Source organism: Oncorhynchus kisutch, linkage group LG18 (assembly GCF_002021735.2).
Source record: "Oncorhynchus kisutch isolate 150728-3 linkage group LG18, Okis_V2, whole genome shotgun sequence".
Lineage (NCBI taxonomy): Eukaryota > Metazoa > Chordata > Actinopteri > Salmoniformes > Salmonidae > Oncorhynchus > Oncorhynchus kisutch.
Genome location: NC_034191.2, coordinates 71,476,856 through 71,501,553, shown reverse-complemented (window position 1 = coordinate 71,501,553; position 24,698 = coordinate 71,476,856). Strand labels below are relative to the sequence as shown.

The following is a 24,698-nucleotide window of genomic DNA, read 5'->3' as shown; positions in this document are numbered from 1 at the left end:
TATCCGTTAGAAGAGGTCAAGATAATGAACAGACCTAAAGCTCAAAATATGGCCATATTACACGTAAAATGGTTTGACCAAGATCCTAAAGAAAAAGTGCTAATCTTATTGTCCAAACGTCACTCTTTTATCTGCATGCAATATCTGTTGAAATCACTTTGTCACCATGTGTAACACATAGCAGTGACATTTCTGTAGTGGTTAAATAGTGTTCCTGAGGAAAAAAGTACCCCCCCCCCCTCCAAATGTTGGATGTCAGGCAAAATAACATGTTAGATAAGAGAAGAAGATGGCATTTAGGATGTGTATTGGTTTTTAAAGGAGTTACAATGTGGATGCTACCATGATTACAGATAATCCTGAATTAATTGTGAATAATGAGTGAGAACAGAGGCATAAATATCATACCCCCCAAAAAAGGCTAACCTCCACTGTTATTGTAATGGTGATAGGTTAGCATGTCTTGGGGGTATGATATTGTGCGTCAATAACTTTCCCACTTATCATTCTTCACAATTCATTCAGGACTCTCCGTAATCGTGGTAGCATCCACATTGAAGAAGTGTTTAGAAAAAGATTTCATTCTTATTTAGAATAAAGGTGACTCCAAAATGACAATATATTGTTTACCATTCATTTCTATTTGGCACAGAATAAACTGAAACGCAACCAAAACAAACGGCAAATGCATCCAACAAGATTGTATAGTTACAAGCGTGATGTTTATTTGTATTTAACCTTTATTTAACTAGGCAAGTCAGTAAAGAACTCATTCTTATTTACAATGACGGCCTACCCCGGCCAAACCCTAACCCGGACAACGCTGGGCCAATTGTGCGCCGCCCTATGGGACTCCCAATCACGGCCGGTTGTGATACAGCCTGGAATCGAAACAGGGTCTGTAGTGACGCCTCTAGCACTGAGATGCAGTGCCTTAAACTGCTGCTCCACTCAGGAGCCCCACAATGTAACAATTGTGGGTTAGGAATATAGGACCAAATACTAAACTTATGACTATTTTAATACACATATATAAGTGAATTCGTCCCAATACATTTGGTCCCTAAAATGGGGTGGGGGGGGGGGGGGGGAAGAGTGCTGTAATTACTAAATAGTTCACCCGATATAGATGGAAATACACTGAAAATAAATCTGACAGTCTGCACTTTAACCTCATAGTCATTGTAATATTTTAAATCTGAAGTGCTGGAGTACAACTGTCCCAATACCTTTTGAGCTCTTATGTTAGCCTTGAGACATTTTGTCAGTGAATGGGCACTTGGAAGTTCACAAAGTCTAATTACTTTGCATTATCCCTCTGTCAAGATTCACTCTTCCTTGTGAGTTCATGATTGTTTTTGTCTGAGAATATTTTAATATGTCATCTCAGTTGCCTATAAGTTACTCAAATTCCAATGCTGCTTTTCCAAAAGTCATTACTGTGTGTTGGGTGTCACAGTGGACAAAGCTCTTGTCAAAGAGCTTTCCAAATTAGTCCAGTCTAGTTTTCAACTTTTAAAGATTCTCTGTTCTGTTGCAAGGGACTCTGGTATCCATCTTTCAGGCCGGGGCAGAAGATAGCCCTAATGGTAATGTATGGCCAAATAGAGTTTGATGTGTTTTTTTTATTTTCCTTAGGCCATTGCATAACGCCTCTATCTTCAATGGCAAATTGGTTGTGAGGATGATCTCGCCCTAATGGTCCGTACTTCTAATGCAAAGCCAATGTACTGGTTATCAAAGCCTCTTGAATTTAAATTGTGTGTGTGCGTGTGGGCTTTTGCGCATGCACACACACAATTTGACATAGGATTAATGAACAATGTTGCTTTCAAAGTTAGAATCTCTAGAAAGTCTTTGTCCTAAGAGCAAAATTAATTGTCCTACATTTTCAGCCAGTAGCAGGTGCCATAGTACATTCTACAGGATTGTCTGCCTCAATAAATGCTTTTCATACACTGGAGAACTAGAATAAGTGGACTAATTTGATGTTTCTCTCAGGAGAACTCTGTGACAATCGTTCTGTGGCTGAATGTCACTCTTCCCCCTCGCTGTAAGTTTCAGAGAGCTGTGTCAGCAGGGACAGCGGCCATACTGCTCAGCTGGGAGTGAGGCCAGAGCAGGGAAATGAATTATTGCCAAACCTCACCCTCTCCCGCTCTACCCCTCCTCGCTACCAAACCTCACCCTCTCCTTCTACCCCTCCCCCATGCACCCCCCCCCCCCCAGTGCCAAACCTCACCACTGTAGTAAGTTAGGTCTTTATACCCTCTCCTCTCTACCCACCGTAGCGCAATATGTCTCTGAGGCCAGTGCTCAGATTATCTGAATATAATGATATTCAGTCCACCCATCACATTGGCACTGCAGTTTGAAAGAACAATCTCTTGGCTAGGGCTCACGTGCCTTAGGATACAGATGATGTAAATGGTACAGTGAAATGGTTACTTGCATATTTGCACAGTAGCAATATCAAAAACAGAAAGTGTCCAGATAAAAAATATTGTATAAATATTTTCTAATTATTAGATGATGCTTACCCAGACACATTTATCTAAATTGATGGGTCATGTGAAAGAAATGCTTAAACTACCCCCCCCAGCCACATCTAGCTATGTGGAATGGTCACTACTGTCTAGACATTTACACATCTTCATGAAGTACAATAGATGGCCGTCATCACCCCCAGACACACCAGGTTAACTTGATGGGTCATGTGATCATCTGGCGAAGTGAAGTCTATTGTTTATACTTGTAGCTGGCTAGCTAAACAATTAACCATAATCTCAACCCATACTACTAGCAATACAAACTGATTGTCATAGCTGAATTTACTGTTAGCTATAGCTAACCAACTACTGTAGGTTCAATGTTAGCTAGCTAACATTAGGCTATAACTAGCAATGCAAATGGTTTTCTGATATGAATAATATAACTACATAGATCATACACGTCACGTCACGTTAGCTAGCAAGCCTGCAAGCTAACAGTACGTTTTAACTTGCAATGAAAATGACTTTCTGACAAATTTAGAAATGTATAATAACTGAAAACGGCGCTATAGGCATGGATGAACGCAAAATGGAGCTAGACTCTTACTCATATTCATGGATGAATGCTTCACGGTAGACTAGAATCCTTTAACACTGTTTTGTTTGTAACTAGCTACATCTTGTATGGTCTGCATTGTCAAGTCACTCCGGTTTACACTGACCGTGTGCAGAATGTAGCCCATCACAACTTTTTCCCACTGATCTGATAGCGCCTTCTAAATTCAGGGCAGCAATGTTGTTGAGAGCAGTATCAACAGTTCTTCATGGCTAACGTTATATCTTTCAAAAAAGCTGCGGTAGCAAGGATTATCTACACACGCTGAGCAGCCCACTTTATAGACAGATGGGGGGTTACATTTTTTAGATTTCTTGTCATTTAGCAGACGCTCTTATCCAGAGTGACTTACGTTAGGGAGTGCATTTTCATACTTTGTCCCTACTGACCCCCTGTGGGAATCGAACCCACAACCTTGACGTTGCCAGCACCATGCTCTACCAACTGAGCAACACAGGACCACATGGCAGACCAATCGGAACTCATCTCCCGGCCCATCCAATATCTCAGCCAATCATGGTTAGCAGGAAGGTTTCTGACTTTTTCCATGGCTAAACCAACTAGGCTCATAATTTTAAGAAATGGCATACACGTTTATTTAGGCGCATGAAAGTTTACATGTTCCAGAAGGCATTTCTGCCAAAAAAAACGCATTTTGATTTAAAAAAATAAGTTCAAATGACTCTTCTGTGAAGAAGTGATGTGCAACATACATATAGCTTCATGAAACGGGCCACAAATAAGCTTTGTTGCACAATTTAATGTAAATACACTGCATTTCAAACAGTCAGGAATAATATAAGAGAGAGAAGTGGGATGAATGAGCCAATTGTAAGCTGGGGATGATTAGGTGACCATATGAAGGACAGCTTGGGAGTTTAGCCAGGACACCTGGGTAAACACCCCTACTCTTACGATAAGTGCCATGGGATCTTTAATGACCTCAGAGTCATGACACCCATTTAAAGTCCCATCCGGAAGACAGCACCCTACACTGGGCAGTGTCTCCCAATCACTGCCCTGGGGAATTGGGATATCTTTTAGACCAGAGGAAAGAGTGCCTCCTACTGGCCCTCCAAGACCACTTTTAGCAGCATCTGGTCTCCAATCCAGGGACTGACCAGGACCGACCCTGTTTAGCTTCAGAAGCAAGCCAGCAGTGGGATGCAGGGCAAACGGAGCGGCCTCCTAGTCAGACTTAGAAGGCGAGCACACCACCCACCACTTCCAAGGATATTAGTCACCAATGTCTAGTCTCTAGACAACAAGGTGGATGAAATTAGGGCACGTGTTGCCTTCCAGTGAGACATGGAGACATTTCATGGAAACATGGCTCACTCGGGATATGTTGTCAGAGTCAGTACAGTCACTGTGTTTCATCATGCGTTGCGCCGACAGAAACAAACATCTCTCTGGTAAGAAGAAGGACGGGGTGTATGCCTCATGATTAACGACTCATGGTGTCACAATAACATACAGAAACTCAAGTTATTTTGTTCACCTGACCTAGAATTCCTTACAATCACATGCCGACCGCATTATCTCCCAAGAGAATTCTCTTCGATCATAATCACAGTCGTGTATATCCCCCCCAAGCAGACACATCGACGACCCTGAAATAACTTCACTGGACTCTTTGTAAACTGGAAACCATACATCCTGAGGCTGCATTTATTGTAGCTGGGGATTTTAACAAAGCTAATTTGAGAACAAGGCTACCTAAATTCAACCAGCACATTGACTGTAGTACCCGCTCGAGCAAAACACTGGATCATTGCTACTCTAACTTCCCTGTTGCGTACAAGGCCCTCCCCCACCCTCCCTTCGGCAAATCCGACCACGACTCCATCTTGTTCGTACCGTCCTTTAGGCAGAAACTCAAACAGGATATACCCCTGACTAGAACCATTCAACGCTGGTCTGACCAATCGGAATCCACACTTTAGATTGTTTTGATTACGTGGACTGGAAAATGTTCCGGTAAGCCTCAGACAATAACATCTATTTATATGCTGACTCGGTGAGTGAGTTTATTAGGAGGTGCATTGGAGCTGTTGTACCCACTGTAACTATTAAAACCTACCCCAACCAGAAACTATGGATAGACGGCAAACCACCGCATTCACCATTGAAAGAGGTCGGGGAATATGGCCGAATATGAACCATGTAGTTATTCCCTCCGCTAGGCAATCAAACAAGCAAAATGACGGTATAGGGCCAAAATGGAGTTGCAATTCCACGGCCCAGACACAAGACGTATGTGGCAGAGTCTACAGGCAATTACGGACTACAAAAAGAAAACCAGCCACATCACAGACACCAACGTCTTGCTTCCAGACAAGCTAAACACCTTCTTAGCCCACTTTGAGGATAATACAGTGCCACCGATACGGCTCACTACCAAGGACTGCGGACACCCACTCTCCTTCTTCGTGGCCGATGTAAGACATTTAAACGAGTCAACCCTCGCAAGGCTGCTGGCTGCGTCCTCAGAGCATGTGCAGACCAGCTGGCTGGTGTGTTTACGGACATATTCAATTGCACCCTATCCCAATCTGCTGTCCCCACATGCTTCAAGATTGCCACCATTGTTCCTGTACCAAAGAAGGCAAAGATAACTGAACTAAATGACTATTGCCCTGTAGCACTCACTTCTGTCATCATGAAGTGTTTTGAGAGATTAGTCAAGGATCATATCACCTCCAACTTACCTGCCACCCTAGACCCGCTTCAGTTTGCATACCGCCCGAACAGGTCCACAGACGATGCAATCGCCATCCCACTGCACACTGCCATATCCCAACTGGACAAGAGGAATACCTATGTAAGAATGCTGTTCATTGAATACAGCTCAGCATTCAACACCATAGTACCCTCCAAGCTTATCATCAAGCTGGAGGCCCTAGGTCTCAACCCCGCCCTGTGCTATTGGGTCCTCAACTTTCTGATGGGCCGCCCCCAGGTGGTGAAGGTAGAAAACAACATCTCCACTTCACTGATCCTCAACACTGGGGCCCCACTAGGGTGCATGCTCAGCCACCTCCTGTACTCCCTGTTCACCCATGACTGCGAGGCCATGCATGCCTCCAACTCAATCATCAAGTTTGCAGACGACACAACAGTAGTGGGCTTGATTACCAACAACGACGAGACAGACAGGGAGGAGGTGAGAGCACTCGCAGTGTGGTGTCAGGAAAACAACCTCTCACTCAGCGTCAACAAAACGATCACACACCCTTGTGCAACAGCGCCGCTTCAACCTCAGGAAGCTGAAAAAATTGGGCTTGTCACCTAAATCCCTCACAGACTTTTACAGATGCACAATCGAGAGCATCCTGTCGGGCTGTATCAGGCAACTGCACTGCCCTCAACCGCAAGGCTCTCCAGAGGGTAATGCGGTCTGCACAACGCATCACCGGGGGCAAACTACCTGCCCTCCAGGACTCCTACAGCACCTGATGTCACAGGAATGCCAAAAAGATCATCAAGGACAACAACCACCGAGCCACTGCCTATTCACCCCGCTATCATCCAGAAGGCGAGGTCAGTACAGGTGCATCAAAGCTGGGACCGAGAGACAGAAGCTGTTTTTCAATCTCAAGACCATCAGACTGTTAAACAGCCATCACTAACATAGAGAGGCTGCAGCCAACATACAGACCCAAAGCACTGACCACTTTAATTAATGCATTTAATAAAGGTATCACTAGTCTCTTTAAATAATGCCACTTTAATCATGTTTACATATCCTACACTACCCATCTCATATGTGTATATACTGTATTCTATACCATCTACTGCATCTTGCCTATGCAGTACCGCCATCGCTCATCCATATACACTGCTCAAAAAAATAAAGGGAACACTTAAACAACACAATGTAACTCCAAGTCAATCACACTTCTGTGAAATCAAACTGTCCACTTAGGAAGCAACACTGATTGACAATAAATTTAACATGCTGTTGTGCAAATGGAATAGGCAACAGGTGGAAATTATAGGCATTTAGCAAGACACCCCCAATAAAGGAGTGGTTCTGCAGGTGGGGACCACATACCACTTCTCAGTTCCTATGCTTCCTGGCTGATGTTTTGGTCACTTTTGAATGCTGGCGGTGCTTTCACTCTAGTGGTAGCATGAGATGGAGTCTACAACCCACACAAGTGGCTCAGGTAGTGCAGCTCATCCAGGATGGCACATCAATCGAGATGTGGCAAGAAGGTTTGCTGTGTCTGTCAGCGTAGTGTCCAGAGCATGGAGGCGCTACCAGGAGACAGGCCAGTACATCAGGAGATGTGGAGGAGGCCGTAGGAGGGCAACAACCCAGCAGCAGGACCGCTACCTCCGCCTTTGTGCAAGTAGGAGCAGGAGGAGCACTGCCCGAGCCCTGCAAAATTACCTCCAGCAGGCCACAAATGTGCATGTGTCTGCTCAAACGGTCAGAAACAGACTCCATGAGGGTGGTATGAGGGCCCGACGTCCACAGGTGGGGGTTGTGCTTACAGCCCAACACCATGCAGGATGTTTGGCATTTGCCAGAGAACACCAAGATTGGCAAATTCGCCACTGGCGCGCTGTGCTCTTCACAGATGAAAGCAGGTTCACACTGAGCACATGTGACAGACGTGACAGTCTGGAGACGCCGTGGAGAACGTTCTGCTGCCTGCAACATCCTCCAGCATGACCGGTTTGGCGGTGGGTCAGTCATGGTGTATGGTGGCATTTCTTTGGGGGGCCGCACAGCCCTCCATATGCTCGCCAGAGGTAGCCTGACTGCCATTAGGTACCGAGATGAGATCCTCAGACCCCTTGTGAGACCATATGCTGGTGTGGTTGGCCCTGGGTTCCTCCTAATGCAAGACAATGCTAGACCTCATGTGGCTGGAGTGTGTCAGCAGTTTCTGCAAGAGGAAGGCATTGATGCTATGGATTGGCCCGCCCGTTCCCCAGACCTGAATCCAATTGAGCACATCTGGAACATCATGTCTCGCTCCATCCACCAACGCCACGTTGTACCACAGACTGTCCAGGAGTTGGCGGATGCTTTAGTCCAGGTCTGGGAGGAGATCCCTCGGGAGACCATCCGCCACCTCATCAGGAGCATGCCCAGGCGTTGTATGGAGGTCATACAGGCACGTGGAGGCCACACACACTACTGAGCCTCATTTTGACTTGTTTTAAGCACATTACATCAAAGTTGGATCAGCCTGTAGTGTGGTTTTCCACTTTAATTTTGAGTGTGACTCCAAATCCAGACCTCCATCGGTTGATAAATTTGATTTCCATTGATAATTTGTGTGATTTTGTTGTCAGCACATTCAACTATGTAAAGAAAAAAGTATTTAATAAGAATATTTAATTCATTCAGATCTAGGATTTTTGTATTCCCTTTATTCTTTTGAGCAGTGTATTTATATGTACATATTCTTATTCCATCCCTTTACATTTGTGTCATATAAGGTAGTTTGTTGTGAATTTGTTAGATTACTTGTTAGATATTACTTCCCTGTCGGAACTAGAAGTGCAAGCATATCGCTACACTCGCATTAACATCTGCTAACTATGTGTTCGTGACAAATAATAATTGATTTGGATTTATTCAACAACCACAGAAATTGATTCAAAATTAACTAGATGAAAGAACAGAAACCAGTGGAATGTTTTGTTTACCTCAGCAGTGGCTGGCCATACTCCAGGATACATTTCTGCTCTAATCATGGAAAAGCTACCTTTGCAATAAAACAGCTAGTCACTAAAAATATTGATATTGAACATGAACTTGCATTTCAATTCATGCTCAAATGTCAATGGTCCTGTTTACCATGCAGCTAGTAAATAAGCCACTCATATCCTTTCTCCAACACACAGTGGAGAACGACTTGGCTCAGCCCCTGGATTCTCAATTCAATGCTAAATTGCTAAAAATGTGTTTGCTGAAAGGATTTGTAGTACAGAAAGCGTGCTCTATCCCACAGGAAACATATCAGCATTTATGTGATGTAGCTCCTAGTTAAAATGACTGTGTCCCATTTAGCCACCACTCCTAGCCTTGCCATGGCTCTCTTGTGAAATTCAGCCGACGATAATGGCAGCTAGAGACCGATTATTCGTTGACAATTTGCATGTGTCGTACAAATGAATACAAATGAATGCAGCTGCTTTGAGATGCTAGTATTTCTCTCCTGATGACTGGTAGCTAAGGAGTTTTTCTTTGGCTGTCCCTTATCACCAGTGCTGTATGCCTTTTTTGTTGGTTCTGTGTATTCATTATGTGAGATATAGTGCCTCTAACAGTGAGGACCAGTGTTTACACCCAGGAATATTGTTTTACTGGGTGTAATAAATGCAGTGCATTCGGAAAGTATTCAGACCTCTTGACTTTTTCTACATTTTGTTACTTTACAGCCTCATTCTAAAATTTATTAAATCATTTTTTCTCCCCCTCATCAATCTACACACAATACCCCATAATGACAAAGTAGAATCAGTTTAAAAAAAAACAGTTATCAGATATATCATAAGAATACTGACCCTTTACTCAGTACATTGTTGAAGCACCTGTGGTGTCGATTACAGCCTTGAGTCTTCTTGCGTATGACGCTTGGCATACCTGTATTTGGGGAGTTTCTCCCATTCTTCTCTGCAGATCCTCTCAAGCTCTGTCAGGTTGGATGGGGAGCGTCGCTGCACAGCTATTTTCAGGTCCCTCCAGAGCTGTTTGATTGAGTTCAAGTCTGGGCTCTGACTGGGCCACTCAAGGACATTCAGAGACTTGTCCCGAAGCCACTCCTGTGTTGTCTTGCTATGTGCTTAGGGTCGCTCTCCTGTTGGAAGGTGAACCTTCGCCCCAGTCTGAGGTTGTGAGTGCTCTGGAGCAGGTTTTCATCAAGGATCTCTCTGTACTTTCCTCCGTTCATCTTTCCCTCGATCCTGACTAGCCTCCCAGTCCCTGCCGCTGAAAAACATCCCCATCGCATGATGCTGCCACCGCCATGCTTAATCTCCAGATGTGATGCTTGGCATTTATGCTAAAGAGTTCAATCTTGTTTTTCATGGTCTCCGAGTCCAGATGGTTGTCCTTCTGGTAGGTTCTTCCATCCCCACAGAGGAATTCTGGAGCTTTGTCAGTGACGATCGGGTTCTTGGTCACCTTCCTAACCAAGGCCCTTCTCCCCCGATTGCTCAGTTTGGCCGGGCGGCCAGCTCTAGGAAGAGTCTTGGTGGTTCCAAATTTCTTCCATTTAAGAATGATGGAGGCCACTGTGTTCCTGCATAAATTGTTTGTTACCCTTCTCCAGATCTGTGCCTCGACACAATCCTGTCTCTGAGCTCTACGGACAATTCCTTCGACTTCATGGCTTCGTTTTTGGTCTGAAATGCGCTGTCAATTGTGGGACCTTATATTGACAGGTGTGTCCATTTCCAAATCATGTCCAATCAACTGAATTTATGACTCATGGATTCCAATCAAGTTTTAGAAACATCTCAAGGATGATCAACGGAAACCGGATGCACCTGAGCTCAATTTAGAGTTTCATAGCAAATAAGTAAGGTATTTCTGTTTTTTGCTTTTATTAAATTTTCTAAAATGTCTAAAAATCTGTTTTCGCTATGTCGTTATGGGGTATTGTGTGTAGAAATCTGTAACATATTTTTTTTTTATGTTACAGATTTATTTTGAAATGGATACAATATTTGCTTTCCCCTCATCAATACTTCCTGAATGCACTGTATATTTGCTCTATTTCTAAGCTTATCGTTCTTAAGTTTCCTTTTTGCGTCTTTTTGCTTCGGCTTTGTACACCAGCTGAAAATACAATATATTTGGTTATGAAAAGTAAATTTTACAGCTGTTTAAATGTTACAGTGATTCTATACACAATAGTTGCTTGTTTTGTCACATAAACTGAAATGAGGCAAACTAGAGTTTTAGGTACCAGGAAATGATGGAGCGATTTCTATATTATGCATCTTGAAATAATTCTAAGATGTTTTATTGTCACATACACCAGATAGGGGCAGTGAAATGTGTTGTTTTACAGGGTCAGCCATAGTAGGGAAGCGTTAGGGAAAGGGGATACCTAGTCAGTTGCACAACTGAATCCATTCAACTGAAATGTGTCTTCCGCATTTAACCCAACCCCTCTTAATCAGAGAGGTTTCGGGCTCCGGGGTATTGTGTGTAGGTTGCTATTAGGGATATATTGGTAAGCATATCAGAATCTGATATTATCTCAAAATGGCAACATTGGCTCTATATGCAACGTTTGTGTTGCTATTATTTCCCGAGGAGGGGAGAAAGTGAAATCTTTCAATACCACAAGCCTAATTACTCATTTGAAAGTGCATCACTCCCAGACGTTCACCCCCAGACTTTCAGCGACTAAGAGCACACTTTCAACAGCTGTCGAGCAGTCATTTGAAAGAGTAAGAACATTTCAGCGAGACAACTCAAAGGCGAAATCCATTTAAGCCAAGATGAGGAAATTAATTTCCCTTAACAATCAACCGTTCTCTGTCGTTGATGATGTTGACTGGTCGAGCCCCGGCATACACTACCAAGTAGGTGCTATTTTGCAGATGTTGCCCTACCAGAGTTACACAGTATTGCACATCCATGAGCTACTTGCTATGGGCGTCACTGCTATTAGCTTCACGATTGACTGACATTTGGACCAGCGATGTCAGCCCATGAGCATGCTGAGTCTGACAGCACAGTGGGTCAACAAGGATTTTGTACTGAGGAAAGCCGTATTGCACGCTCAAGAATGTGCTGGTTCTCATACTGCTGCTGCCATTTCAAAGACATTTGAGAACGTGTTTAAAACTTGGAAAATCACCAAGAACAAAGTACACGTTGTGCTACGTGATAATGCATGTAACATGACAAAGGCTTTGGAAGAATGCGGCGTCGCCAGTTTGCCGTGCGTAGCACACACACTGCAACTGGCTGTGAACAAAGGTGTTTTGGCCCAACACATCATATCTGACACAGTGGCAACAGGTAGGAAGATAGTGGGTCATTATAAACACTCACAGCTAGCACACAGCCACCTGCAAGCAATACTGGAGCAGCTTGGAATGAAAACAAAAAGGCTTAAGCAAGATGTTTCCACCAGATGGAACAGTACTTTTTACATGATGGAGAGCCTGCTGGAACAAAGATGAGTGCTTGGCGTGTACGCAGCTGACTATGAGTTACCTGCAACAATCAGTACAAACCAGTGGACTCTCATTTGAAACATGAACACACTCCTAGCTCCATTCAAACTACTGACTCGAAATAAGCTCATCAACTGCGTCTGCAGCAGACGTGATACCCTCTGTCATGGCATTGAAACGCCTGCACAACAACACTGCCGTGGGGTTCAAACTTGTAAAAGTACTCGACTAGAGGCTGTGAACAAGCGATTCGGTAGCATTCTCTCTGAGCCTCTTTGCTGTGTCGCCGCCATGCTCAATGCTAGGTACACGGGCCGCTACTTTGATGCAGACAAGAAACAGGGTTTACGTGAAATTTTAGACACAGCTGGACAAGATGGAAATGGACACCGTGACCGTGCACACCGAGGAAGAGAAACCACGACAGAAGAGGCCATGGACAGACAGAGCTGAAACTTCACTGCTTGACATGTATGATGAATCCTGGTTGAGAATGAAACGACTGAACAAATGAACGAAACAGCACAGCAAGTACATTAAATAAATAGGTTTTGATTATGTTTTACTGGTAAGTGGGACATAAATGCCAACAAAATAACTTTTTGGTGTGTGTGTGTTTCAGCATTTACTAGAATGCTTAAAAGGCCGCCATTTTTTTAAATATCGGTTATCAGTATCGGTATAAGGTTTTTTGGCAAGGAAAATATTGGATATCGGTATCGACCCAAAAAGTAATATCGGTGCATCCCTAGTTCCATTAGCTGCAGATCCTTCCTCAACCAAGTGGGTGTTATTATCAAAATATAAGATATCCAAACACAGGATTGAAAATGAACAGGGAGAGCCATTGCGCTGGCACATTTACATCTAGCACCTTACAATGTGTGAATAATGAGCAATATCTACGACATCACCAGGGTCACACGTCTGCAAATGAAGCACATTGCCCCGAAATGGAATATACAGAGAAGAACTAGAAGAGCTCTCAAGGGAAATTGTTTGTTAGGGGCTTAGACACAGGAATACATGAGTGTAAAACTCTTTATGACTTTGCAAAGCTCCGTGTAGCTGGCAAGGATCGGGAGCAGAGCTGTTGTTTGGTAAGGCCTTAGCAGTGTTATGGGGTTGTTAGTGTTTTCTAACAACTGTAGCTATTGTGAACCCTGTCCACGTATACCCTGGGTGTGTGCCTGACGGAATTGGCACTTTCATCCCGGACCAAGATGTCTGTCTCAATATTCCCATGGTGTTCAGGTTATGTGAGTACAGGAGGGTGGTAGGGGACCGCCAGCTATTCCCCCATCATGGCCCAGTAAACCCGGGGGGGGATAGGAAGGCTGCAATCAGGAGGATAGGGAAACATTTGGTGGCGTTGTCTGCCAGGAGACAAGGGGACGGTTGAGTGGCACTAACCCCCCCCCCACACACAGTTTTTCACCCACCTTTTTCCAACCGTGTTGGTCTATATGTGTTAGGGTTGTGAGAGTCATTGAGACCTCCTGCAGTGTTCACAGCAACTATCTGGTTTTCTCCACATCCCCCTACATCTTCTTGGATTTTGGACCCATGTTTTTGAACAGGCCTTTTGAATTGAATGGAATTTAAATCAGTACAGCTCGGGGGCTCAATTTATTTTTTTGCCGTTGTGTCTGAGGTTTTGTCAGACATAGAACAACAGATTAAATTAGTTAAGTAAAGTATGATGGGGTGACTTGATGAGTGAGGGGAAGCGAACGATGCCTAATTATGTAATCACCAATTGTAAATGAAGGACAGGGCGTGCCATTGTATTGTATTGATCCAGTCTAATTGTAATCTTAAAATGGTACAGTATGAATCCTATATCAGTCCACCTACTGTAATCAAAGCAGTCTTATCAGTCTACCCTGGCCTACTTTGAGTAAGCTACACAGTGAGAACGTATGTAATTGTACATGCTGAACAATTACATATGTCTGGGAAGAGATTCGCATTGGGCAGCAGGTGAGCGAGTTTTGGAGAATGTGGTGATGAGGCTTGTGGAACCTTACGTTGGTAAGGGGAGAAATGTCATCATGGACAATTTATTCACAACACTGTCATTGTCGAACAAGTTGCTTGCAAAGAAGACAAGTCTGGCCGGCATCATGAACAGTAATACGGGAGCCCCCTCCCTCTGTGCAAAACAAGGCACCTGTTCTCCACAACTGTGCTGAAGAATGAGACAACAGGACACAATAAAGAGAACTGGAGACTATTACGCACTACAACCAGACAAAGATATGTCAAAGTGTGTCAAGCAAGTAGACATTATGAAAATGGTCTCAACTGTTAGGACAAGGGATAACAGCTAAATTAAATCCAACTGATGCCATTGCGTGAAGACGCACACAAGAACGTTTCACTATTTACAGTGCATTTGGAAACTATTCAGACCCTTGACTTTTTCCACATTTTGTTACGTTACAGCCTTAATTTAAAATGGATTATATAAATAAATAAAAAACATTACCCCATAACAACAAAGTGAAAACAGGTTTTTTGACATTTTTGCAAATGTATAAAAAATTCTAAACAGAAATACCTTATTTACATATCTATTCAGACCCTTTGCTATGAGACTCCACATTGAGCTCAGGTACATCCTGTTTCCATTAATCATCCTTGAAATGTTTCTACAACTTGATTGGAATCCATGAGTCGTAAATTCAATTGATTGGACATTATTTGTAAAGGCACACACCTGTTTATATAAGGTCCCACAGTTGACAGTGCATGTCAGAGCAAAAACCAAGCCATGAGGTCAAAGGAATTGTCCGTAGAGCACCAAGGCAGGATTGTGATTGTGCCTCAATGCCAGGCGTCACGTCTGGAGGAAACCTGGCATGATCCCTACAGTGAAGCATGGTGGTAACATCATGCCGTGGGGATGTTTTTCAATGGCAGGGACTGGGAGACTAGTCAGGATTGAGGGAAAGATGAACGGAGCAAATTACAGAGATCCTTGATGAAAACCTGCTCCGGAGTGCTCAGGATCTCAGACTGAGAAGAACATGACAACGACCCTAAGCACACAGCCAAGACAATGCAGGAGTGACCTCTAAATGTCCTTGAGTGGCCCAGCCAGAGCCTGGACTTGAACCCCATCGAACATCTCTGGAGAGACCTGAAAATAACGGTGTACCGACGCTCCCTATCCAACCTGACAGAGCTTGAGAGGATCTGCAGAGAAGAATGGGAGAAACTCTACAAATACAGGTGTGCCAAGCTTGTAACATCATACTCAAGAAGACTCAAGGCTGTAATCACTGCCAAAGGTTCTTCAACAAAGTACTGAGTAAAAGGTCTGAATACTTATTTAAATGTGAGATTTCTGTTTTATTTCTCATTCATTTGCAAAAGTGTCTAAAAAGCAGTTTTTGCCTTGTCATTATGGGGTATTGTGTTTAGACTGATGAGGAGAAAGAAAATGTAATCCATTTAACAAAAAGGCTGTAACATAACAACATTTGGAAAATGTCAAGGCGTCTGAATACTTTCCGAATGCACTGTATCAAGTTTACTTTTCGCTTATAGGCTACTAATGTTTTCATCATTTGACTGCACGTCTTGACCGTGCGTATTGGTTGTTGGGGTGTTTTTTTATTTTATTTTGACATTAGAAAAAGGTGTTACCATGTTCCAACACATATGTTTTCTGTTTCATAGTTGTAACAAAGGCACTGCACGAAGAAAATTGATTGAACACTTAAATGTGTTTTGTGTTTTTTATTTTATTTTTTTACTTATAGTCTACAGTAACATAAACTAATAAATGCTATTGTGTTATTTGAAATAAAATAGAGTATTCTAATGTTACCCAAGGCCTTCATAAACAAAACCAAATTATTATTTTTGCAGATCATATATGGAATGCATTAATTACACTGTTAGAATGTTGCAGTCAGACTGCTCATTAGCTTGAAGGTGGGGGGGTCCATCAAGGCCCAGCCGTTCTGGTGTTAATCGGAATAATGAATGCACAGACACATTGATGATAAGACAGATGTATTTTTGTGCTGGACAGAGAAAAGTAATTGGCAGAAGTCTGCTCATCATTTGATAGAACAACATTGTAATTACCCATAACCCTCCTGTACTATATGTTGCTGATTCGTTGATCCTTATGTGACCTACAGTACAACAATCTGATAAGCCAGCACATACGTTCTTTCAACTGCACCCATTATCAGACTACAGGTGCACCCTGTTAAAAGTGTACCCCTACAAATCTGTTTCAATGTTGCTTTCTCAGAGAACAAACATGATATTTGAGGGGGAATACACTCTGAGGAAAATCTATAATGCATGTCAAAATATTGAAAGGGAACTAACAGCAAATGGGGTATAGACTATTCTCTCTCTGTGAGCGTGATGTATATAGATTGAAGATGAAAAGATGACTGCTTCCATTGGGAGACCGTAGACTGCTGTGTAGAATGCTGTGAGGAAGGGACTTAATAATACGTTTGCTGCCAACATTTTTATTTATTTTGTAATCCTACATCTATCAGTCAGTTTGTTTTATCTGTATGGTGGTGAAACAAACAACTACATTTGAGTTTTTCTTCTTATCTCCTAGTAGTGATAATTTAGCCCAACAACTATAATTGGATGTTGTAGTTGGCTGTGATTGGCTTCGGCTAGTTCACAATCGACCAGTGGAAAACCATGATTGAAAGGCAGTCACCATCAGGCTTTGTAACATGAAGATCATGGCTATCATGAGGAGACGAGTCATTAAAGCATTTCCAATGAATAATCCTGTATCTTTTTGGTTGAAGTGATATGGGCTCCATTTAACTGTGGCTGGATGTGTTTGACTATGAACCCACAATGACAATCAGAAGTAATAGGCATTTAATTCTGTGTAAAATATAGCCTTAATTGGTGTACATGTACACCAGTTTTTCTTAGGTCCATGATGGAGAATCGTTGATTTACAATGTCAATTTGAATCAATCATTGTCTTGTGAAATCCTAATTAATAACTTGACATTCAGCATGTGATTCTATGCTATTTAGATAAATGATGGTCCTTCTTTGAACACTCACATGGTTTTCAGGCCAAATTGCTCCATTCAATAAACTACTCAAGTGGAGATGATTCATTGAAACATAAACCCAGCGTACGCACTGGTTACCTGAGGTTTGCTGAATCAGGAGATGCCTCTGGAGGCCCAAAAAGTGGAGTCTTCCGTCATTTACTTTGTGTGTCGGTATGAAAGATCTTTATATTATTCAACACAGCACATGCTCCCCCCATCTGTCACAATTTTATCCCGGTCTCTCCTCTCCCCATGATTGGTTGGCGGTGCCGCCAGTAAACCTTGGGTGAATTAGCTTTGTCATTCAGATCAATGGCATGGCTGTGGAATGCCCCTGACCTTCATCCTGCCCCCTTCTGATTAAACAGAGCTTTACAGAAGGCCCAGAGAAGAATTCAACCAATTTAATAGATCAGTATTTATGAGTGCTGTAGGGTCCTCAACCATTTACTCCCTCACTCACTCCCTCTCTCCGTCATTCTCAGCATTGTCTGAAATTAAAGATGCACTCTCAAACTTTTGTATAATATCAGCCAGTAGTTTTGAAAGTGATACTCACGAGCCAAAAGTGGTCCCCGTTTTTGTTAGGAATTTGTTGTGATCAAGATCCCGGAGAGCATCTTTAAGTATGTGCTATAAGAGAAGGCTTTTTTCTCTTGACAAGCTGGGGAAATTGGAGGAGGTGTCGTAGTTATGCTTAGTGTTTTGGTTAATATGTCCTCTTAGCCGAATGATTGGCACTGTTATTTGTCGATGTCATTGAAGTACTCTGCAGGAAGTCTGTTTTAAAAGGTGCCTGCGCTACCTCTTTCAGGACGTTATGTACATGTATTTAACTGCCTATGAATTCATCATTTTGTGAAATGTTTTCATGTATCGTATAAAATATGCATATAGGATATGTAAGCCAAGCCAGCTGGGTTCTGCTTGTGATGTTTATTTTTCAAGGATTCTTTATGAAAATGTGTTATTGACACATAACAGTATGAAAGCATCCTATAGACAGAGACTAGTCTATATACCATGGGGGACTTTCTGTTGAGTGTCAATCAGTGTCTTCTCATAGATAACAGGATTTCCTTCTTAGGGCATCACACATCGACAGCTTGCTTCAAATATAATTACTCATTCTGTTCTCCTCAAAACAGCCTCTTTGGTAATTGAAATGAGGCACCAGAGAGGAGCAACTTGGAGCCAAGTCAAAACAAAATTTCACAACAAAATGTCTTATTTACGAGACATGGCATGAATGTCTCCCCTACCTACCCCTCTCTTTTTTTCTCAGTTTGTTTTCTGTAGGGGCCCAGCATAGTATTATGATGGACTTACTAATAACAATTCCAATACAATATAATAGCGGTGACTCTTTCAGACAAAAGTGTTATGAGAAATGGAGCAAATTGGCATGAAAACCATGTGAGTGGCCCATCACTTATCTAAATAGCATAAAATCACATGCTGAATGTCAAGTCATTAACTAAGGCTGTAATACAAATTCAATTCGGAGGCCAGATTTTAAATTAGATAAATATTGAACTGCTCGCTAATCCAAAAAATGTAAAGCTATTTTGAAGTGGTTTTGTATTTTGTCATCATCATTTTTCATAGAGATGGCTTAATGTTTGTCTTGCTATATTTTTCCAAATGTTTTTTTTTATATATAAGAGTACCATTCAATTATTGATATATTGTTCCATTCCCCCTTTTTTGAATCACACACACACTTTTACTGCTGTTGCTGTTTAGATCTAGATTAATATGCTCATATTAACAACCTCATGACTATATTCACTTATCCTAGCTGTCTATGGAGTGACAGTTCGCTCTTCGGTGCCTTTTTTTAGAAGAATGTTCTAGGGATAGATGAGTCAAAAGTATAACTTTTTGGACGACGTGGGTCCCATGTGAAAACCTGGTGAAAACCAAACACTGCATTCCACAGTAACAACCTTATGCCAATGGTCGAGCATGGTGGTGGTAGTGTGATAGTTGGGGATGCTTTGCTGCCTCAGGGCCTGGATGACTTCCCTTAATAGAAGGAACCATGAATTCTGCTCTGTATCAGAGAATTCTGCAGGAGAATGTCAGGCCATCCACCTGTGAGCTGAAGCACAGCTGGGTCATACAGCAAGACAATGATCCAAAACACACAATCAAGTCTACATGAAAATGTTGAAAAAGCAACAAGTTTGAAGTTTTGGAATGGCCTAGTCAAAGACCAGACCTAATACCAATTGAGATTGGTGGCAGTTCGTGCTTGAAAACCCACAAATGTCGCTGAGTTAAAGCAGCTCTGCATGGCAGAGTGGGTCAAAATTCCTCTCCCTCAACATGAGAGACTGATCAACAACTACTGGAAGCGTTTGGTTGTCATTGCAGCTAGGAAGCGTTTGGAGTCATTGCAGCTAAAGGTGGCAAAAACAGTTGAGTGTAAGGGAGCAATTACTTTTTTACACATGGGCATTATGAAATAATTCCAATAAGTATCATTTTTGTGGTTTGTTTGTGAACTCAGGTCCCCTTTATCTAATGTTAGGTTTTGATTGAAGATCTGATAACATTCAGTATCAAAAATATCAAAAAATAGATTAGAAAATTAGAAAGGGGGCAAATACTTTTTCATGGCAATATACAGTACCAGTCAAAAGTTTGGACACACCTACTCATTCAAGGGTTTTTCTTTATTTTTACTATTTTCTACATTTTAGAATAATAGTGAAGACATCAAAACTATGAAATAACACATATGGAATCATGTAGTAATAAAAACATATCAAAATATATTTATATTCTTTAAAGTAGCCATCCATTGCCTTGATGCACACTCTTGGCATTCTCTCAACCAGCTTCATAAGGAATGCTTTTCAACATTCTTGAAGGAGTTCCCACATATGCTGAGCACTTGTTGGCTGCTTTTCCTTCACTCTGCAGTCCAACTCATCCCAAACCATCTCAATTGGGTTGAGGCCAGGTGATTGTGGAGGCCAGGTCATCTGATGCAGCACTCCATCACTCTCCTTGGTCAAATAGCCCTTACACAGCCTGGAGGTGTGTTTTGGGTTGTTTTCCTGTTGAAAAACAAATGATAGTCCCACAAAGTGCAAACGAGATGGGATGGTGTATCACCGCAGAATGCTGTGGTAGCCATGCTGGTTAAGTGTGCCTTGAATTCTAAATAAATCACTGACAGTGTCACCAGCAAAGCATACCCATACCATCACACCTCCCCCTCCATGCTTCACGCTGGGAACCACACATGCAGAGATCATCTTTGTCTCACAAAGACATGGCGATTGGAACCAAAAATCTAAAATTTGGACTCATCAAACCAAAGGACAGATTTCCACCGGTATAATGTCCATTGCTTCTGTTTCTTGGCCAAAGCAAGTCTCTTTTTATTGGTGTCCTTCAGTAGTGGTTTCTTTGCAGCAATTTAACCATGAAGGCCTGACTCAGACAGTCTCCTATGAACAGTTGATGTTGAGATGTGTCTGTTACTTGAAAGCATTTATTTGAACTGCAATTTATGAGGCTGGTAACTCCAATGACCTTATCCTCTGCAGCAGAGGTAACTCTGGCTCTTTCTGTCCTGTAGCAGTCCTCATGAGAGCCAGTTTCATCATAGCACTTGGTTTTTGCGAAGAAACTTTCAAAGTTCTTGAAATGTTCCGTACAGTCTTGCCATAGTATGGACTTGGTATTTTACCAAATAGGGTTATCTTCTGTATACCACCTCTACCTTGTCACAACACAACTAATTGGCTCAAACACATTAAGAAGGAAAGACATTTCACAAATTAACTTTTAACAAGGCACACCTGTTAATTTAAATGGATTCCAGGTGACAACTTCATGAAGCTGGTTGAGAGAATGCCAAGAGTGTGCAAAGCTGTCATCAAGGCAAAGGGTGGCTACTTTGAAGAATCTAAAATATATTTAGATTTGATTCCATATATGTTATTTCATAGTAGAAAATGTGTATAAATGTGTGTATAAATGATAATGGAGCTACATTCATACAGTTTGTTGACTGTGTCGAGCTCACTAATAATCACAGCAATGAAAGTTAGACAGTCGGAGCATCAAATTCAAAAACGATGGAGAGAGGAGAATTGTTTGCACACCTTCGTCAGAGCACTCAGTGATGTTCAATATATGTTGCTCTGCAATATAGAATTCAGTAGATGATGATAATTGACTGATCAGTTGGAGCAGATGTAAGCGTTGAACGTTGAAGTGAGAACATTAAACATTTGCACAACACTTTAATAGTCATGGTGGATAATTATAAGGTGGGTGTGTTTGCCCACACACAATAGCCAAGCTGTTGACATTTGCTGGATACATGAATACAAACTCAACAAAATTAAATTTCTCAATTCAACTATTCTCAATTAATGTTTGACTACGACTATGAATACTCATATTTGTCATTCACAGGGACCTGAGCTATTCTTAAATATTTTCCTTTCGTTTTTCAAGTGCCGTTTCCTGTACTAGCTATTGGCTGTGTCAACCTCCGAAACGCAGACCTCCCAGAGAAATGTGCTGGGCTTGCACCTGTGTCAGTCTCCCAGATGGACCTGCTGAGATTGTGCTGCAGGTTTTCTCCAAATCTCTCAAAGATCCAACCCTCGGGCGTAATACCTGAATATCCATAATTGCTGTGGATATTAGCAGAAAATTCTGTGTTTCCATACATTATTGATGAGCCACTTCCACTTAAAACCTTTCAGAATATAGATGTAGGCTCTTAATTTGATCAATCTTTTGTTGCTGATAATTTTTTCTGCAAAGCAGGAAAAGCAAACTTGTAGTGTATTTGGGTTTTTAAAAGGCTTCTAAAGTTTGTCATTTACATTTAGATATTTCAGACTTGATTTGCCCAAATAAAGTATTTATCAACCTCTACAAAAATATCCATTAATTATAATCCACATAATAATTCACATTTCCTATTGCTGTAGGATTATTTTACTACTGTAGCAAATTGGCTCAAATTAAGATCCTACATCTGTATGTGTGGTATTCTGTGATTTATTTCGGTTTTGTTCTCCAGATGTCATTTGCCACTGCTGTCTGTTGGTCTTTTTATCAATCACTTCACACTTTTGTATTTATGCACTGTATGTGTCATCATAAGCCTCTAGTCTTACCCTTGTCAATGGTGACTTGTAAATTACTTGAAGTTAACTCAATCCTTCATATTTTAGTTTATATCAGAGTAACATCAAGGTTGTGTGATGTATTGGGTGACCACATGTCCCGGGACAATCCCGCATTTTGTACCTTTGTCCCTTAACCAAACAATCAAGTCCCGTATTTTATCAACAAATTAAAACACCAATAATTTATTTAAAAAAAAGGTATATTTGTTGCGTTAATTTGATGAGAATTTACATTCTAACCTGTCTCTTTTGCAGTCACGTTGCGCTTAGGACAAGATATACCCTGAGTGTACAAAACATTAAGAACACTGGCTCTTCCCATGACATAGACTGACCAGATGAATCCAGGTGGAAGCTATGATCCCTTATTGATGTCACTTGTTAAATTCACTTCAATCAATGTCGATGAAGGGGAGGCGACATGTCAAATAAATATTTTTAAGCCTTGAGACAATTCAGACATGGATGTGTATGTGTGCCATTCAATGGGTGACTGGGTAAGACAAAATGTTCAAGTGCCTATGGTAGTAGGTGCCAGGCTCACTGGTTTGTGTCAAGAACTGCAACGCTGCTGGGTTATTCACGCTCAACAGTTTCCTGTGTGTATCAAGAATGGTTCTCCAACCAAAGGACATCCAGCCAACTTGACAACTGTGTGAATTAGTTGGAGTCAATGTGGGCCAGCATCCATGTGGAACGCTTTTGACACCTTGTAGTATCCATGCCCTGACAATTGAGCCTGTTCTGAGGGCAAAAGGGGGAAAAACTCAATATTAGGAAGGTGTTCTTAATGTTTTGTACCCTCAGTGTATATCAGGATGTGGTACAGGTGATGTAATCCAATCGTTGATAAGATCTGATATTCTGCAAATCGTAATTCGAGAAGTAGGCCATTGCCATATCATTAAACAATCACATTTGTCAAATCCTTTTGCCTAAATTCCAGCAACACTTGCATAGGACAGTAAACCACTTTCAAAAAGCGTGCTTCTAAGGAAGAGCTACGTATTAGTAAATAGCTGTATTATACTGAAAGATACATCTTCTGCGAAATTACCTTATAACATGTTTATTATTAGCTAATTCAACATATTTGTTGCAAATTCACTCAGTTACGTTTTAAATATCTCCCTTTGTAACTGTTTACATTGCCTGAGAACAACCAGAAATGTTTCCTTGGCCAAATATTCCCTGATTTTCATAACAAAAGACACACGTGGTCTCTCTTTTCTGCATCACCAAATTTCGCTCGGCAAGAGTCCTACGCTACATGCGCTTCAATTAGCTTGCAGAGGGAAGGAGATGTGTAGGGCTACACTCTCCCTAGATTGTCCCCCAAAATCATCCTGTGTCCATAATTTTGGTATTTTAAATGTGGTCACCCTAGTGATGTTCAACCAGTCTCTATGGATAGGTCTCTGTGTTGTGTGGAATGATAAACAGCATTTATAGAAAGCTGAGATTACTTGTTACAGACACGTATGCTTCACTCATCTTTTGGAAGAAACTCAATCTTTTTCCAAGCCCACCTTTCTACCCCCTCTCTCATCTCCAGTCCTCCTCGTGCCCCTCATTTAGTGGAAGCGCCTTTGCTGAGGCTGCCAGTGTTGTGCCAGCATAAATTGGTTGCTTTTTTCCCTTTTGGCACTTTGACTCGCAATGCCCCTGCCTAAAGTGCTACATAAATAAATCTGCATCTTGTATTACGCCAGGGACCTATCCTCGGAGGAGGCGGCGTAATTTCAGACTTGCAACGCAGCGTACATAAATATCACTGGCGCTTTATCACAGCCTAACACTGGGACTGATTTAAAATGATCCATTTGAATTGATCCATTGTTTGGCAGGCAGCAACAGATATGTGAATCGAGACACATAGAAACACGCACACAAACCACCATCTTCCTCTTCAGTTAAATACTCTGACTCTCTCTCTCACATGATTATACAATCCCTTTCATTCGCTGAGTCAATCGTACACACATACATGCTAGCACACACACCCACACACTTTAAAAGAAAAGCCTAATACTTTTATCTCACTAATGTTGCTATAGTACACTCTTGGCTCTGCATTCTGACAGATGCCTCCCCTATACCTAGCCTGCAGCTTAGGCTCAAAGCTCCAATTTAGCTCAGGTGCTGAACCCACCGAAAAATACCGCTGTGGGAAAGAGATTAACAGGGAGAGTGG

The 24,698-nt window shown here is 41.9% G+C and overlaps 1 long non-coding RNA gene across 1 annotated transcript in view; it reads left to right on the top strand.

Moving 5' to 3' along the window:
* The window catches only part of LOC109909514 (uncharacterized), a 93,900-nt gene extending 71,850 nt beyond the window's left edge, over positions 1-22,050 (top strand). Inside the window, exon 3 of the long non-coding RNA XR_002257756.2 lies at positions 21,819-22,050. This is a non-coding gene — a long non-coding RNA (uncharacterized LOC109909514). The remainder of the gene's footprint in view (positions 1-21,818) is intronic.
* Positions 22,051-24,698: the final 2,648 nt, after the last annotated feature.